The sequence below is a fragment of the Thamnophis sirtalis genome, unplaced genomic scaffold, assembly GCF_051295495.1.
Source record: "Thamnophis sirtalis isolate CommonGarterSnake01/CBP01778 unplaced genomic scaffold, rThaSir2_p1.2 scaffold_4, whole genome shotgun sequence".
NCBI lineage: Eukaryota > Metazoa > Chordata > Lepidosauria > Squamata > Natricidae > Thamnophis > Thamnophis sirtalis.
Window position 1 is genome coordinate 131,104,886 of NW_028261384.1, and position 19,716 is coordinate 131,124,601.

General features: G+C 41.8%; 1 protein-coding gene across 1 annotated transcript in view; it reads left to right on the forward strand.

The window, feature by feature from the left end:
* Positions 1-4,373: 4,373 nt before the first annotated feature.
* LOC148046609 (vigilin-like) overlaps positions 4,374-19,716 on the forward strand; it is a 113,172-nt gene continuing 97,829 nt past the window's right edge. Inside the window, 1 exon segment of the mRNA XM_087714172.1 lies at positions 4,374-4,517. The gene's annotated coding sequence lies outside the window, so the exon portion shown is untranslated.

The window sequence follows — 19,716 nt, forward strand, 5'->3', positions numbered from 1 at the left end:
CCGGACTTCTGGTTGGCTCCAGAATTGAATGGGCGGCTTCCAGTTAGGACTTTTGTGGCTTTTTGAGTGTTTAAGGTTGCCGACCCCTGGTCTAATAAAGATAAATGAATCCAAGTGGCCTATTGCTCTGCCTTCGCAATTAGTACTGGCAGTGCCATTTGGCCTAACATTACACACAGTATATGAAAGAAATTTGAATTGCAAATAGATGTAGAATCTTATGAATTTTGGACTTGCTTTACAAGGGGCGATGATTGTTGCAATAGATTTGTCAGTGTTCAGTTAGGGGGCGTAACGTGTTTTGTTTCTTCTCCTTTTTAACTCACATTTTTCTTTTTAAAACCCTTGTCTACTTTTGTTTCGTCTTTATTAATGTGTTTTTATTTTGTATTTTAATCTTTTGAATTAAAAAAAAATGAAGAAAGGCAGTAACACGGCCTGGTGAGTGAAAAGGTGCTATTTACCCCTTTTAATATACAGGGGGGAAAACATTTGGGGGGGAAAAGATTCTTATAGAGCTTCCTAATATGGGGGGTCTACTGTACTAGCTTTTTACAAGGGATTGAATAATTGTAAAGGGGGTTGATTTTTCTCACTGAAAATTCCTAGCTTCTCATTCATTGCTTCATTCAATTAAGCAATTCTATCTTTGACCACACAGTGGCTCCCTCCCCATGTAAAACGCATCCAAGAAGCCCTCTTAAATATATATATTTTTCTTGAAATATGACCTTCTCTTCCCAGCTTACCCTGTCTACAGTCTGCTTGCAGTGTGGATACCTGTCCTCTAGATGGCAGTGCCTTCCTTTATTTATTTAGCATATATGACATATCATACATGGACTATAGAGGTGGTCCTTGACTTAAAATCCATTTAATGACCATTCAAAATTATAATGTCACAGAAAGGAGTGACTTAGGGCTGTTTATCACCCTTACGACTATTACAGCATCCCCATGTCACATGTTCAAAATTTGGAGAGAGAGAGAGAGAGGGAGGGAGGGAGGGAGGGAGGGAGGGAGGGAGAAAGAGAGGGAGGGAGGAAAGGAGGGAGGGAGAGAAAGATTTAAATTTATACTCTCTGCTGGGCTTTGAATTTGAGCTTGTATTCTGATTGGTTGTCTCTCATGGGGCAATGCAGGGGCAACTCTGTAGACTCTCCTGAGTCCCAAGCTTGGTTGACACTTGCTGGGTGATGATGTAATGAAAGGGCTTTGGGATGCCTATTATGGCTCTGCTTGAAGGAGGTAGATCTTTGTTATGTAGAATAGGCTGGCCCAGGCCTTAAGGGCCCATTGACAAAGCTGGGGGTGGGGAGGGTGAGTTTCTGCCTCCCTTTTAGGGGAAATATTCTGCCCTTTTAATATTTCTGAACATATTTCTTTCTCTTTTTTTTGGCGAGGGGTGGCTGCTAATTTCCTACACGACTATAAATGAATTCGCACGACAGTCTAAGCTTAGCATGATCTACGATGCAATTCATATGCAAAACTTTGCACTCCGAATCTCATCACAGGTACATTCCCAGTTATAAAGCCGGTAAAATAAAATTGCTTGAAAATGTCCTCCCTTCCAAAGAGGATTCTTCAACTCTGTGACCCTTTTTCTGCAGAAGGATCTTCTGTTAGCTAGTAGTGAAAATGCTCAGCAATCCAAAAGCTTAAATACAATATTTAAAGATTTTTACTTCGGGATGCCATCATTCTGCTTAACAACTAATTTCCACAACACTGTCAAATAATTTACTCAGACTGTATTATTATTATTATTCTCTTCCTAATATCTATCTTTTCCAACTTACTACTATAAACATGTTGCTTGTATCTTTCAACTTATGTTGTTTTTATTTGTTTCCTAATACGATTTGATAGCTTATTAGTAACCTATGACTATCACTAAGTGTTGTATCTTTTTATTCTTTATGAATGTATTTTATTCTCCTTATGTACACTGAGAGCAAATGCCCCAAAGACAAATTCCTTGTGGGTCTAATCACACTTGGCTAATAAAGAATTCTGTTCTATTCTTCACTCTTCTCTTCTATTCCCTTCTTATTCTATTCTATTCTATTCTATTCTATTCCCTTCTTATTCTATCCTATCCTAACCCCTTTCTTATCTATTCCCTTTCTTATTCTATTCTATTCCCTTTTCTATTCTATTCTATTCCCTTTCTTATTCTATTCTCTTTCTTATTCTATCCTATCCCCTTTCTTATCTATTTCCTTTCTTATTCTATTCTTGTCCCTATTCTATTCTACTCCCTTTCTTATCTATTCCATTCTATTCCCTTTCTTATCCTATTCTATTCTCTTTTTTATTCTATTCTGTTCCCTTTCTTATTCTATCCTATCCTATCTTTTTCCCTTTATTATTCTATTCTATCCTATCCTATTTCTTATTCTATTCTATTCCCTTTCTTATCTATTTCCTTTCTTATTCTATTCTATTCCCTTTCTTATCCTATCCTATCCTATCCTTTTCCCTTTATTATCCTATCCTATCCTATCCTATCCTATTCCATTTCTTATTCCATTCTATTCCCTTTCTTATTCTATTCTATTCCCTTTCTTATTCTATCCTATCCTTTCCCCTTTATTATTCTATCCTACCCTACCCTATCCTATTCCATTTCTTATTCTATTCCCTTTCTTATTCTATTCTATTTCCTTTCTTATTCTATCATATCCTTTTCCCTTTATTATCCTATCCTATTCCATTTCTTATTCTATTCCCTTTCTTATTCTATTCTATTTCCTTTCTTATTCTATCATATCCTTTTCCCTTTATTATCCTATCCTATTCCATTTCTTATTCTATTCCCTTTCTTATTCTATTCCATTCCATTTCTTATTCTATTCTATTCCCTTTCTTATTCTATTTTATTCCCTTTCTTATTCTATTCCCTTTCTTATCCTATCCTATTCTTATCTATTCCCTTTCTTATTCTATTCTATTCCCTTTTTATTCTATTCTGTTCCCTTTATTATTCTATCCTATCCTATCTTTTTCCCTTTATTATTCTATTCTATCCTATCCTATTTCTTATTCTATTCTATTCCCTTTCTTATCTATTTCCTTTCTTATTCTATTCTATTCCCTTTCTTATCCTATCCTATCCTATCCTTTTCCCTTTATTATCCTATCCTATCCTATCCTATCCTATTCCATTTCTTATTCCATTCTATTCCCTTTCTTATTCTATTCTATTCCCTTTCTTATTCTATCCTATCCTTTCCCCTTTATTATTCTATCCTACCCTACCCTATCCTATTCCATTTCTTATTCTATTCCCTTTCTTATTCTATTCTATTTCCTTTCTTATTCTATCATATCCTTTTCCCTTTATTATCCTATCCTATTCCATTTCTTATTCTATTCCCTTTCTTATTCTATTCTATTTCCTTTCTTATTCTATCATATCCTTTTCCCTTTATTATCCTATCCTATTCCATTTCTTATTCTATTCCCTTTCTTATTCTATTCTATTTCCTTTCTTATTCTATCATATCCTTTTCCCTTTATTATCCTATCCTATTCCATTTCTTATTCTATTCCCTTTCTTATTCTATTCCATTCCATTTCTTATTCTATTCTATTCCCTTTCTTATTCTATTTTATTCCCTTTCTTATTCTATTCCCTTTCTTATCCTATCCTATTCTTATCTATTCCCTTTCTTATTCTATTCTATTCCCTTTTTTATTCTATTCTATCCTATTCCCTTTCTTATCTATTCCCTTTTATTCTATTCCATTCCATTCCTTATTGCGCATACTACCAGCCATAGAATGAAAACCGGGTAATCATGCTGGGAGATATAGCTATGCGTGTATCCCTTTAAAAAACATGGCATTCCCGTTATTTTCCTCTACTACTATGATCTTCTGATTTCCGTTCTTCACAAGCTTCAATCCTGAGCGACGCGTTAGCTCTACGATTGCCCCGCATATGGCGGCGTTCCAAAAGGATACCGGAAATGAAGGCTGCTCTCTTTCCTCCCGCTCCCTAAGGACCAGGGGGAGGAGAAAAGGAGCGCGCGGCTCCACCCCAGCGCGTGAATGTTTATCCCCCTCCTCGCCCTTTAAACCGGCGTCTGCGCGCTGGCGGCGGAATCTCCTTCCCCCTCCCTCCCCCCAGCACCCGGGTGAGAAGAATGGGCGGAGTTGGCTTCGCCGCGGAACGAGGATTGGTCTGAGGCCGGGGAAAGGGGGAGGCGTGGTCAGGGGAAAGGTGGGCGTGCCTCGCGCGAGCGGCAGGGGCGGGGCAAGGGAGAAAAAGAGGCGAGTCCGCGCGCGGGCTTGTCAGTCGGCGCTGGGCAGCGGCAGGGGGCGGAGGCTGCGGCAAGAGCAGTGGCAGCAGCGAAAACGGCGACAAGCGCCGGCGGTGGAGGAGCTGCCGCTGCCGCCGCCGCCCCCTCGCGGCTTCCTTCCTCCCAGCCCCGGGCCCGAGCGGCGGCCGCTGCCGCCACCACCGCCACGCTGAGCTCCTCTCGGGGGGCCCCTCCGCCGCAGCGCAGGTGAGGCTCCGCGGAAGCCTTGGCTGAGGCTCGGCCCGGCTGCTGTTTCAGGCGCCCCTGCACGGCCTGAGTAACCAGGCCCCGGCCCTTGGGAATTCCGTCGCTTGTTGAGACTCGGCCTCCTCTGTTTGAATGGGAGCTCCCATTTCTCTTTGCAGGGAGGATGAGCGATCTACCTTTGTGCAGGTTAGATCGAGGCTGGAGAAGGAGGATGGGAGCTGTAGTCCCTCGGGGAGGGGAGGGGAGGGCAGCTGTAGCAGGTGCAGCAGTTTGAGGGGCTGGGCCCAAAAGCAAGGATGTCTCTTCAGGCTGCTCAGGGTGAAGACCACGAAATGAGTGGGTGATATTTGGGATGGTGTGTATGTGTGTCTCTTCTAAGGTCTGGATAAAGAGGAATATTGCTTTATTATTATTATTATTATTATTATTATTATTATTATTATTATTATTATTATTATTATTATGTGGTTAATCTTTGGTGAGATTCACAGCCTTTGGGGCTGGTTGGTAGCTCAACAGCTTGAGTCCTAACCAAGGATCTAGGAACTGTTAAGGTAACGTGGGAGGATATAAGCTATTCCAAGTAGGGTATTATCGTTATTATTATTATTATCATTATCATCATCATTATCATTACTACTACTATTACTATTGTTACTATTATATTATTATTATCTTTATTATTATTATCTTATTATCTTTATTATTATTCATTAAACATGAAAGTCAACTGAACATTCAAAAATACATCACAAATACCACTGTCTCTTGTTACTGGTTGATACGGGTTGCTGCCAGCGTCCCAGGTATCAACCATGTACCTTCTTAAAATATACGATGTTATGATGATGATGATGATTTTATTATTATTATTATACTTTATTCATTAAACATGAAACTCAAGTCAACTGATCATTCAAAAACGCATCGCAAATACCATTGACTGGTGCTAATGGTTGATACGGCTTGCTGCCAGCGTCCCAGGTATCAACCATGTACCTTCTTAAAATATACGATGTTATGATGATGATTTTATTATTATTATTATACTTTAGTCATTAAACATGAAACTCAGTCAACTGATCATTCAAAAACGCATCACAAATACCACTGACTGGTGCTAATGGTTGATACCAAGGACCTTCTTAAAATGTACAGTGTTCCGAGTAGCACAGGGTTTTTTTTTTTACAGTTCTGCTGGTGTTATTGCAGAAAGCTGCAATTTGTGGATGTGTCTTGTAAAATTCTTGAACATGGTGCCAAGTGTCCCCATGACAATGGGTATCACTCTTACACGTTTCATCCATAATCGCTTAGTCTCGATGACCAGGTCACCAACTCTTAATGCCTTTTTGGCAATGCTGTTACAGTGAGCTCTGGCACTTAGATCATTTGATGTGAGTGGCCTTGGAGGTCTTCTAGTCCAACCCCCTGTTCACACAGGAGACTTGTACTCGGGATCCAAACTGTCGACCTTTCTGATCCACAAGCTCAGAGGAGAGTTGGCGGGAGGTGAAGTTTTGCATCCCGAGTCAAGAATGAAACCAAAGGACTGGCTTTGGAAGAAAAAGGTGGATTAAAATTGGGAAGAGGGAGGCTGCTGGAGAAGGAGATTAAAGTTATATAGTGGACGTTTTGGTTCAAAGTTGAATAAAAGGAAACTAGAAATAAAGAATAAATTTGGGATCCTTTGGATAGGCTGGGACTGCAGCTCCCAGAATTCCCTAGTTTGGCTGGCTAAGAATTCGGGGTAGTGGTGATGAGCATGATGGGACAGCAAGGTTTAAAGGAGAATGTGTAAATGGATTTTGCCAATGTGGGCCTTATTTCAGAACATCATTGAGGTTGCAACCTTCTCAATTTTCTTCTGTAAGGTTTACAGTGGCCTTTCTCAACGTGAACCGCTTTTAAGATGCGTGGTCTTCAATTCCCAGAATTCCCTAACCAGTTATCTGGACAACAACTTTCCAAAGATGTTTTCATTCAGTTGTTGATGTGGAATTGTTGTTGCAGCCTGAAAAAAAAAAATCACACCATTTAAAAACATTATGCCCTTTAATGTATCTAGCTTTAATCTTATGCTTTGATATAAACTGCAGAGAGTAAATTGTTGGAAGGATCTTGTTGGGTAAATCTGAAGACAACTATTTAATATTCAGGTCAAGATATCCCTCAGGAAGATCTGAAGGAGGTTAAGGAATGGCTTCCCATTTTATTCCTTTCCTTTTCTGAGGCAGGAATTGGAATTCCATTTTTAAATAGTTTGATAGTTTGATAGTTTGATAGTTTATTAACATTTATAGGCCGCCCTTTTCCCTGAGGGGACTCAGGGCGGCTCACATAAAATCAGGAGGGGGAATACAAACATATAAATGGCATTATATCCAAATGTCTTCCATGAATTGGAATGGAATGGAATGGAATAGAAGAATAGAATAGAATAGAATAGACTTCTTTATTGGCCAAGTGTGATTGGACGCCCAAGGAATTTGACTTTGGTGCATATGCTCTCAGTGTACATAAGGAGAATAAAATACATTCATCAAGAATAAAAAAAATACAACTTTAACAAGTGATAGTGAAGGTTACTAATAAGCTATCAAATCGTACTAGGAAGCAAATAAAAACAATATAAATTGAAAGATACAAGCAACATGGTTATAGTCATAAGTTGAGAAGAGAAGAATAATAGTAATACAGTCTTAGTAAATTATTTGACAGTGTTGTGGAAATTAGTTGTTAAGCAGAGTGATGGCATTCGTGAAAAAACTGTCCTTGCGTCTAGTTGTCTGATCTGCTTGTTTATTTATCAAATATCTCTAGCTGCTGATCTCACGGATGCGACTGGTTGGCGTACAGTAAAAACAAAATAACGAGAAACAAAGCCTGAAAACTAATTTATTTATTTATTTATTTATTTGTCTTGTATGCCGCCCACTCCCGGAGGACTCCGGGTGGCTCACAAAAGACAAGGGAAAGGGGGGAACAAGACAAAGACAACATATTAAAAACAAAACCAACATTCACAATTTCTATGGAGGTAGATGCTTCTTAGCTCCCCCAGCCTGCTGGAACAGCCAGGACTTGGTGGCTTTGCGGAAGGCCATCATTTTAAAAAATGATTAAAAATATACTGTAAATATACATAAAATCACTGGAGTTCTTGGGTCCTTTAAGGATGAATTCCAATGTATGGATATAAAATCCAGGCTGTGACTACAATTGCACTTGAGTGTCAAGGAACCAATAAAACAGCTGGAAATGACTGTGTTCTCAAAAAAATCAAATATTATCAAAGTTATTTTCAGGTTAGCATTAATAATGCAAAAAAATCAGTGGAAAGGTTAACCCACACACCGCCTTTGTTCACATTAGGGTCAGCATTAAGTCTTCCTTCTTTAATTCCTCTTTTTACCACTTCTGGTGTCGAGGGAGTCAAGTCTTTAACTGTGTTTAATATCAATCATATTTATTAGATATTTATTATATTTATTCAAGAGGAATAAATATTTATTAGATATGTATAGATATTTATTCAGAGCACCTGCGATGATCAAAGGCCTGGAGACTAAAACAGGTGAACGGCTGCAGGTGCAGTGTGGCCAATTTGATGTCACTCATGTCCAGGGGCGCCTCACCAGCCTCTACTCGCCACTCCTCCCCTACCTATTCGGACTCTTTGGGGCCCCAACAGGAAGCAGTTGCTGGAGCTAAGCAGCCACCATGAGAAAGAGTCGGCTAAACAGCTCAGTTCAAATTGGATCTGACCGAGAAGGAGGCTCAGCAGAAGCAACTCACTGAGGAGTACGAGCATAGGCTTTCCAAGCAGAGGGAAGACCTGCAGGAGTTCAAGGCCAGGTGCCAGCGCCTGGAGGCTCAGCGGGCTGAGATGGTCAGCCAGTTCCAGGCCATGATGCAGTCCCACTGGAACAAGGCCCTCCAGCTCTTCGCCACCAGCGGCACTTCCCTCCAGCCTTCGCCCAAAGCCCCACACCAGGAGGCCGAAGCAGTCCCCTAGTCAGAACTTCTCTCCCCCTCCAATCTGCACAAAATGACCCCGAAGGGGGAGACACTCTGCAGCAACACAAATGTTCATTGCACGTATCCAGCCCAGGGGCTGTAGTGTGAGGACCCCCGATTTAGCGCAAAATAAAAAATGCAAATAGTTTTTCTGTAAACAAACACCAGGCACATATTGCCACATGTGGTGGACCTGTAAAAAAGCAAGGAAATTTTGGTTACAAATGCATATGAGGTTAGGAAAAATAGTTAGACAATATATAGAGTTCAAGCCAGAATTATTTCTATTAGGCAGTATCACCGATGGCTAAGATAAAGGAACAATATACCTAATACTACACATCCTGACCACAGCAATAATAGGTGTATGCGCAGCAATGGAAGACTGAAAACACCGTTCCAAGGCAGAGATAATAAGATACTAGTCTGTGCAGAAATGGATAGATTAACATTAAAAATAAAAGACAAAAGGAGAGTCAGAATATTATGATACATGGAACAGATTCTATCAATGGTTAGAAGCACGAGGTGGAAGTCGGGATACGAAAAAATTAGGATAGGGGGACCTGGAATCTATATACGCATCGTGATATTAGAATGAATATGATGGTCAAAAATAATTGTATAACACTAGCACTGTTTAAGTAGCATATATGTTATTTGATTTCACTTTGGTTTTTATGGCAAGTGAAATGCCAGAGCAATCACACTCTGTGCTCAATATACCATATTTTTCAAACTATAAGACACACTTTATTGTCTCCCGAAAGAGGGTGAAAATGTCTCTGCGGCTTATAGACTGAATATTGACAAAGTCCCACCCGCCTGCTGATCATTTTTTGGCCTCCGCACGGTCCTTTTTCAGGTCTTCTTTTGGCCTGTTTTTGAGGCTTTTTTGGTCCATTTTTGAGGCACTCTTTGGCCAATTTTTGAAGGGTTTTTTGGCCTGTTTTTGAGACTTTCCTTGGCCCATTTTTGAGGGTTTTTTGCAGTTGTTTTGGAGGCTTGGGGGGGGGGGCTTTTTTGGGCCATTTTTCAAGTTTTTCTTGGCCCATTTTCGAGGTTTTTTCAGGCCATTTTTGAGATTTTTTTGGGGCCTGTTTTTGAGGATCTTTTTTGGCCTGTTTTTGCGGCGTTTTTCAGCCTGTTTTTCCCCAAAAGTGTGCCAAAACCCCCTCAAAAATGGGCCAAAAAACCCCCTCAAAAACATGGCAAAAAAGCTTCAAAAATATGCCAAAAAGCCCCCAAAATGGGTGAAAAAAGCCGCCAAAATAGGCCACCAAAACCTCAAAAAATGGGTAGAAAAAATGCTGGAAAAGGGCCCAAAAAGGTCCTAAAAAGGGCCAAAAATAAGGCACGCAGAGGCAAAAAACGTTTTTTTTGTTGTTTTCCTCTTATAAACTTAGGTATGTCTTATAGTCAGGTGCTTCTTGTAATCTGAAAAATACGGTATATGTAAATAATAAAAATGTATTTTAAAAAAATGTGAAAAAACAATCATAAGTCTGTTTTTTTCCAGTCCCATTGTAACTTTGAATACTCCCGAAATGAACTGTTGGTAAGTCTAGGACTACCTGTTCTGAGAGACTCGAAAATCCACCCCCCCCCCCCGAATGTTCCATCTGTTTCTGCCGGTTAGGAATTAACGCCGCGAGATTTTTTTTATTCAGCTGCATTCTTCTCCGTCTCCTGCTTTCCTCCCTGTTCCTTTGGTGCCTGAGGGACAAAGAGGAGGGGCAGAGGTGAGGGAGATGCTCCGACTGGAAACGCGCGCCAGCTTGGTCTAGTGGGTGACTGGAGGCGGAGGACTTCTCCCTCGAGGAGGTACAGCGCTGGAAAAACAAGCGAAAGAAAGTCCCTCAACCGGGAGAAGGGAAAGGAGAGACTCACAAAAGATGATCTGTGTTTTGGAGTTGAATGGAGAAGAGTAGACAGTCTGTGGTCATTTTAAGTAGCCTTCTCTAGCCTTGGTGGGTGGGTGTCTCCAGAAGGGTGGAGATAGGAGATCAAGAAGACCGTAACCGCCTGCATTCTCAAGGAGCCATGATTGAGGCACCCAGCGAGAGTGTCATTTGGACCATCGAATTAGCAAGGTGTTGTCGGCAAGACAGGATGGAACCTTGAACACCTGTCCTTGAATTTCCCCTTCAGGTTATGACAGCTTAATGAAGTCTTCTGTGTGTGTGTGTGTCATGCTTTCCCCCGAAATGGACCAGCCATCCCTCTTTGGACAGGCAACTTGAGCTGGGAATTTAACCATTTAACAGATTGACAGAGTTGGAAGGGACCTTATAGGTCATCCTGTCCAACACCCCCCCCCCCCCACTCAAGCAGGAGACCCTACACCATTTCTGACAAATGGCAGTCCAATCTCTTCTTGAAAGCCTCCAGTGATGAAGCCCCCACAACTTCCGAAGGCAACTTCTGTTCCATCGGTTGATTGTTCTCACTGTCAGAAAGTTCCTCATTTCCAGGTTGAATCTCTCCTTGGTCAGTTTCCATCCATTATTCCTTGTCTGGCCTTCAAGTGCTTTGGAAAATAGCTTGACCCCCTTCCTCTCTGTGACAGCCCCTCAAATATTGGAAGACTGCTATCATGTCTCCCCTGGTCCTTCTCTTCACTAGATTAGCCATGCCCAGTTCCTGCAACCGTCCTTCATATGTTTTAGTCTCCGGTCCACTAATCATCCTGGTTGCTCTTCTCTGCCCTTTTTCTAGAGTCCCAACATCTTTTTTATAGTCTGGTGACCAAAACTGGGATGCAGTACTCTAGGTGTGGTCTTACTAGGGTGTTACAGAGTGGTATTAGTACCTCACTTGATCTTGATTGTATACCTCTGTTAATGCAAATTAGGATTGCATTGGCTTTTTTGGCTGCCACCACACACTGCTGGCTCATTTTGTTCTCTGAGACCTTGGTATCTAAGCCAGGGTGTTAAGACTTGTGGACTTCAACTCCCAGAATTCCCCAGCCAACCAGGCCGGCAGAGGAATTCTGGGAGTTGAAGTCCACGGGGCCAAGGTTGGACATCTCTGAATTAAAGCATTGGAGGTGCTTAGGGCTTGATCAGCTTCAAGTCATCTTCTCTCCAAAAACAACAATACAGTTTCCTGGTTATTCCTTTTTTAAATTTCCGTATCTTACAACTATTATGTTGAGTATTCACACAGGTAGCGAGATAAAGAGTTTTGAAGGAGTACCCCAGCGTTTCCAGATTTGTGGACCGGTGGAGGTGTGGGGGGTGTTATAGGGGATGGTTTTTGTAAAAGTGGTTGGCAAGAGCTCACACATGGCTCCATTTCCACGACCAGCATGGCTGCACGCCTGCCGCTCCCTTAAATGGAGTGTGTACTCAACCAGCCATTTCCGTGGCCCAGTGGCAAACCCATCGTGGCCCACAAGTTGGGGATCCCTGCTGTAGCACTTGGCTCGTAGTTGGCATCTTGGTTTTGAGAACGTTCATTTCGAGAGGAAATTCCATCCTAAATGCAAAGATCTTGACTGGCTCTAAGCTTATGCACTGAAGATTTTGCCTTTTTTAAAAAAATGCAAATACCGTATTGTTCGGAGTACAACATGCATCTTCCCCCCCCCCCCCCATAAAAGAGCGTGAAAATGTTGATGCGTCTTATACACCGAATAGAGCCATTTTTGGCCTCCTGAATCCTGCCCCGCCTCCCATTTTTGCAAGAAAAATGGGCTGTTTTTTGCAAAAACGGAGGTGTTTTTGGCTTTCTCCAGCCCCCAGAAGCACTCTACAGATTTCAGCAGGGCTGGGGGAAGGCAAAAACACCCCCATTTTTGCGAAAAAGGCTCATTTTCTGCCTGTTTTTCACAGAAACTTTATGCCTTCTCCCATCCCTGTTGAAGCCTGCAGAGTGCTCCTGGGGGCGGGGAAGACAACAACTATTTTTTCTTACTTAACTCTTTCAGATTGGTGCGTCTTATACACAGCTGCGTCTTATAGTCCAAAAAATACGGTAATACAAACATAGTATATATGCATCTAAATACAAAAAGAAAAAAAGAAAGAAAAAGAAAAAAACCCTAAAATTACAGTGCATCTCCAACCCCCCCAAGACCCTGTTTCCCCCCCCTATATTTCTTCATTTATAACCGCTAAAAGATATACAATATATTCAAATTGGTCCCTTATGCCCTCCAAATAATGTATATTCTTGTGTGGGTTTATTCCCTTTACCTTCCACCAACACTGATTTTATAAACCCCCCCCCCATATTTCATTATAATTGTTTGCTTTGATCACCCCTTTTTTAAATGTAATTTCCGTTATTAATTTATCATTTGTTGCCATATTCCAAATTTCATTATGCCACCCATATCTTTGAATATCCCAATTTTGTCACCAATATTTAGCCATCACTAATCTGGCTGCCATTATGAAATTTACAATCAATTCCTTTTTTGTTTCATTGATATCCCATTTTTCCACCAGTAACAGTAATGCAGTTCTCGGTGACATGGCTAAATTTACATTCAAGAGTGCTCTAATTTCTCTAAACACTCATGTCCCATATTTTGGGTGCACTCCCACAATCCCACCATATATGTTTGTATGTTCCAACCTCTTTCTTGCACCTCCAAGAAATATTTGTATATTTACCTTCTATTTGATTTAATTTATGTGGTGTTAGGTACCACCTCCATATCACTCGCAGAGCCGAGGTGGCGCAGTGGTTAAATGCAGCACTGCAGGCTACTTCAGCTGACTGCAGTTCTGCAGTTTGGCTGTTCAAATCTCACCGGCTCAGGGTTGACTCAGCCTTCCATCCTTCCGAGGTGGGTAAAATGAGGACCCAGATTGTTGTTGAGGGCAATATGCTGACTCTGTAAAACCGCTTAGAGAGGGCTGAAAGCCCTATGAAGCGGTATATAAGTCTAACTGCTATTGCTATTGCTATAATATCCATTTTCTTTAACTCTAACTTGATAGCCCTCAGTTTAAGGTTAAGGAAAATGAGGATTTTGTCTTTATGGGGATGGCAACCGAAGGGTTGGGTGGGGTTTTCCTCTTGAGGTATGTCTGGAGTCCCTCAACAGAAGGATGTCTGTGACACCTATTGTTCTTCCCACAGCATGAGGCCAACGCCAGGAGGAAATGGTAGGAATTCTTTTCACACTAAAGCAGTTGGGTGTGCAAACCGATCATAGAATATTCCCAGGTGCCCTGTAGCGAGATTGGTAAAGGACTAATACAATCATGCCTTAATCCCATCACCCTGGAGCTGAAGGGGAGAGATCCTTGTTATATAGAATAGACTGGCCCAAGCTCTTTTAATGGCCCACTGACAAGGGGGTGGGGGAAGGGTTATCAAGAGTGAGTCTGCTTCCTGCCTAAAAACATGTTTCTCCATTTCGGATCCAGGAAAATGTACTATTTTGCCTTTTCAATATTTCCCAGGATATTTCCTTTTTCTAGGAGAGGGGTGGGTGCTAACTTCCTACAGTATTTGGTGCAATATAAAAAATGCAAATAATTTTTCTGCGGACCACCAAAATTTTCTTGCGGACTACCAGCGGCCCGCGAGCACGCTCACATTTGCAAACCGGTAGGGAAGGTGAAGTGAATACCACCCCTGATGTAATCACATAGTATAGAGTTGTGCTTGACTCAATCAAAGGAGATACTATTCTCCCAAGGAGCAGCTCACGGGGAATCTGGTTGTGCCCCATTCTATTTTTAACTTTCAGCATCCATTGTCTTCAAGCCACTTTAGAAATAGTTTAATGATTAATTTCCCATTAACCAGATTAAATAGTTTGTTTAACATTCATGGGGATTTCATTAAGCATTACAATTAAAAAAAAATAAGGACGACTACAGAAATTTTTAAAAAAGGACAGAAACAATGACTAAAAAGCTCAGAAAGAGTTTGGATACCCCCCCCCTCCATCCACACAAACACACAAATGTGACTTCAACTCCCAGAATTCCTGTGCCAGTTTGCTGAGGATTCTGGGAGTCGAAGCCCCATGCTCAGAGAGATACAATCTGTGCAAGATTTTCAACAGTTGCATGAATATGAATATCTTGTTAGGGAGCCAGATTGCCCAAGGGCATCAATGACCAGTTTGTGACACTGCAATTTCTGCCGGAGAAGTTGCATCTACTGTATTTTTTGGCGTATAAGACGCACCAGTGTATAAGACGCACCAAGATTTTGAAGGGGCAAATTTTAAAAAAAGGTTTTGCACAGTGCAGACCTCCCCAAAATGGCCTGTTTTTTGCAAAAATGCCAGTGTCTTCCACCACCACCCCTTGGAACTGAACCCAGAAAGGCATTTCTTCCAACAGTACAAGATCTCCTGCTTGAGCAGGGGTTGGACTAGAAGACCTCCGAGGTCCCTTCCAGCTGTATTTTGATTCTGATTTATAGTTCAACCTCGGGGTGAATTTGATCAGCTGCACGCAACCGGTGTGCGTTGACTGTCGGCCGATCGCAAGTGGTATGATGGTATATCTTTTTTTGTGTGTAATGTTTTTTTCCCAATATATTTTTATTATTTTTACATTTAAAACAATGCAGTACCGCGAAGTCGAAATAACCATACATTCACATTATATACAGCTAGTCTCAATCATTGACAATTAGCCTACTTAATACATTATCAATCCTTCTGTCCAATCACAATATATAGCGTTTGTTCCAGTCTTGTCACTTTGTCTTATACCAGTCATAAAATCTGTTCCAGACTTCAAAATATTCTGATTCCCCTTTATTTTTAAGTTCAAGAGTGAGCCTATCTGCTTCTGCACAGGCCAACACTTTTCTGATTATATCTAGCTCTGATGGTGTATTTTCTTTTTTCCAATATTGTGCATAAGTTATGCGCGCCACAGTTAGTATATGTATAATTAAATAAAGTGTATCTTTCTTAAACCCCTCCGGTATTATACCTAGGAGAAAAATTTCCAGTTTGTACAAGATTTGGTCTCCCACCATTTGTTCCAATCATGATTGAATCATTTTCCAATATATTTTGGCCTCATTGCATGTCCACCACATATGATAAAAAGTGCCTGGTGTTTTTTTACTCTTCCAATAATTTGGGGACAGATTTTTAAACATTTTGGAGAGCCGTGCTGGGAGGAGATGCCATCTGTAGAACATGTTATAAAGATTTTCTTTATACGACGTAGCCATTGTTCGTTTCTGATTAAGTATCCAAAGTTTTTCCCACTTAGCCAATTCCACATTGTAACCAAAATTTTTCACCCAAGCGACCATAGTTTCTTTGACATGCTCCTCCTCTAGCTTATATTCCAACAAAAATCTATACAACACTTTAATCAGCCTGTTTTCTGTCTGTATCAAAAGTTTCTCTAATGTTGTGTAGTCTTTGGCAATATCGTCTTTCTTCCTATCCTGTGCAAACCGTGACTGTATCTGTAAATAAGACCACCATTCTTCTTGTACCCCTTGTGATAGGTTTATAGGTTTATTACATTTATATGCCCCCCTATTCCCCGGAGGGACTCAGGGCGGCTAACAAACCCAAGGGAGGGAGTAATGCAAAACAAAAAGCAACCAACAGACAAGATACAGAGAGGGTTTAAAAACGATCAACAGTCACCCAATTCGAGCGGGGAAGGGAATTGGTCAACCTCAGGCCTGTCGGAACAGCCAGGTTTTAACGGCTTTACGGAAAGCCTGGAGGGTGGTGAGGGTCCGGATCTCCACGGGGAGCTCGTTCCAAAGGGCCGGAGCAGCCACAGAGAAGGCCCTCCTCCGGGTGGTCGACAACCGGCATTGGACGGCAGATGGGATTCGGAGGAGGCCAAGTCTGTGGGATCTGATGGGTCTTTGGGAGGTAATTGGCAATTCTAATCTAGTTTTAATCTGTGTGATGGTATATCTTGCTGGCAAGTGTTTTGAGGCGTCGTAAATGTTTATTCCTTGCCCTTCTCCCTCTGTTGCTTCTGAATGCTCTGTGACTTTCAACTCAAGTGGGAAAGGCTAGCCACCAATGACTATGAAAATAGAAGCTGCTTTTAGTAGCTGCACATGTCTGAGTCTCTGAGACCCACAGAGGCCAATTAAATGCCCCTGATGTTGCAAGGCTCTCGGGAAGCCAGAGGGAACAAAACCGTAAGTAGCGAAATCCTGGAAAAACAATATCTGAGCTTCAGTCTTTTCTTTATTGCAGTCATTAAAAGAAAACACAATCCAAAAGTCCAAATCCTGCTTCTTTTTTTGCAAGCTCACAAGGATTACTCCAATCCCCTTACTACAGCCCCTTGCTACAAATTCCCCCCCCCCCGCCTCCCCCCAAGCAGATTTGTGTGGGGTGTCAGTGTTGACTCCCGACAACTGCCTGAACAAGTCCCACCCCCCGCCGGTCTCTTGGTGAAGATTCGGAAGTGGTCTCCCGTTGCCTTCTTCGTGAAGTTGTTTTTGCACAATGTATTGGTGGTAGGCGAACGGCAGGGCTAAGTTAGAACCACATTGGTCACCTGACCTCTCTCTCTCTGTTGTATGAATCGGACAGTTTTGTGGTTTGCTTTGACTTTGCAAATGGTGTAAAAACACAGCCGTTAACGGTTTGTGCAGCCTCGTTTGTGGCTCAGTGCTTTGTGAGAAAACAGCCATTGTGGCTTGCTAATCATAGCTTATGATGTTCTGTAAACACAGCCTTAGTTGAGGGTTATCTGCGGTGCACTGGCCAGGATTTTGATTGTGTAGCAGTACGCTCTGTAAATTATACAGTGTGAAAAGTTTCCTTCCTTTTTCTTGTTCTGACTATGCTGGCAACTTTTACTTGAGTGTCTTTGATTTCTTATATACTGTTTATCCATAAAGAACGCCAGATTATTATTTTTTTCTAATAAGGTAAATGTAAAGGTTCACCTTGCACATGTGTGCTAGTTGTTCCCGACTCTAGGGGGCGGTGCTCATCTCCATTTCAAAGCTGAAGAGCCAGCGCTGTCCAAAGACGTCACCGTGGTCATGTGGCGGATATGACTAAATGCCGGAGGCGCATGGAACGCTGTTACCTTCCCACCAAAGGTGGTTCCTATTTTTCTACTTGCATTTTTGCATGCTATCGAACTGCTAGGTTGGCAGAAGTTGGGACAAGTAATGGGAGCTCATTCTGTGGCACGGCGCTAGGGATTCGAACCGCCGAACTGCCGACCTTACTGATCAAAAAGCTGAACGTCTTAGCCACTGAGCCACCGTGTCCCTAAAGTGCATTTCTAAAACGAACTGAGAATATGTTGAAACTGGCAGATAAAGGGGTCCACTCCCTCATCCTACCTTTTTTTTAAAAAATAACAAGAACCAGGAATTATAAATTTTGGGTTTCTTATCCCTTTGGATATTTTAAGAAAAAAATTTCCATCCTGGACATACGTATTATATTTTTGGCATCTTTCTTCCTATACTGAACTTCAAAAAACATTGACTCAACCTGTGTTTCTTCAGGACCATGGGCCCCTATTTGTAAAAGCCAACATCCTTTAAAACAGCGGTCCCCAACCTTTCGGGCACAAGGGACCGTGTTAAGTAAGCTCCCCGTTGGGAGAGCGAGTACATTCAGAGAAGTGTTGTGAGAGTTGTGTTGGAGAACACACAAACCAGCATACAGAGACACTGCAGTTTAAATAGGCTTTTACTTTCATGGAAATAGAGGTATCAGAGTCCATCAAACAGTCCAAGTCATACACGGATAAAACAGTCAGTCATCAACGTCTTTCAGTTAAGGGATAATCCAAATAACATAGTCCAGTATCATATAATCAGTTCAGTACTCAAAGTTTGCTAGCAGTTTCAAAACTTACAATAGCTCACGGCACTTTCTAACAGCCAGCTTCTAAAACACTCAGATCAGATCAGCCCAGCATCTAACAAACAGAGAGCTAACAGTCATTTTGGCTCCCTCTTATGGCCAATTGAGGAAAACAGCAACCAATCACATGTTACAGTATGATTTAAAGTAACAGGTACAGCTTTGCTATATGATTTATATATTGCCCACCCAACTGTTAGAATTATATTCCTAACAGACCGGTTTTGGAAAAATAAAACATCTTCCACAGACCAGGTAGGGGGAATTGTTTCGTGCGCAATCTATATTGTGCACGCAGATGGCGCTTTAACTGCTTGCCCACTGCTTGTGCGGCGCAGTTCCTAACAAGCCAAAGACTGGGACTGATCCACAACCCTAGGGTTGGGGATCCCTGCTTTAAAAGAAATAAATATTTTGACGGAATTCCCTGTTCAAGAAAACTGAATATATTTGGACCTTTGGCTGCTGCTGATTACTTGGCCAGGGGTTTGGTTTGTCAAACATGTACAAGATAACGGGTATAAGTATAAACATAGACATGAACAAAGGAAATGAGTACAAATAAATGGGGACAGTAGGACAGGGATGGTAGGCACGCTGGTGCGCTTATGGACGCCCCTTTACGGACCTCTTAGGAATGGGATGAGGCTCACGGTAGACAGGGTTAAACTTTTGGGGGCTTGAGGATGTAACAATGGAGTCAGGTAGAGCATTTCCAGGTGTTGACCAGGGGTGGGTTCCTGCCATTTCTAACCTCTTCTACAGAAGAGGTTCCACAAATCTACAGTGCCATTTAGAACCGGTTCCAGCTCCCTCCCCCCGCCCGTCCGCACATCATCACGATGAAGAGCAAGAGGAGGAATTCTGGGAGTTGAAGTCCACAAGTCTTAAAGCTGTCAAGTTTGAAGACCCCTGGTTTTTTTTTTCCCTAAAGGGTTAGGGGTGCAAGGGTCTTGTAACTTGACAGCTTTAAGACTTGCGTGCTTCAAATGCCAGAGTTTCTGAGCCAACATTTTGGTTGCTAAGCAAGAGCGTTGTTAAGTGAGTTTCACCACATTTTACATTGGCCACACACCCCCAGACACATGGCTGACAAGCCATTCCCACCCAGTCACATGGCCAGCAAGCCACTCCCATAAAGCAGACCACACCTACAGAAGAGGTTCTAAAATTTTTTGAAACCCACCACTGGCGTTGACCATTCTGTTGCTGAAGTCGTATTTTCTGCAGTCGAGTTTGGAGCGGTTTACCTTGAGTTTGTATCCATTGTTTGCCTGCAAACATGAAGCTGAAGTAGTCGTTGACAGGTAGGATGTTGTAGCAGACAATTCTGTGTACTATGCTTAGGTCAGACCATAGGGAGCGTAG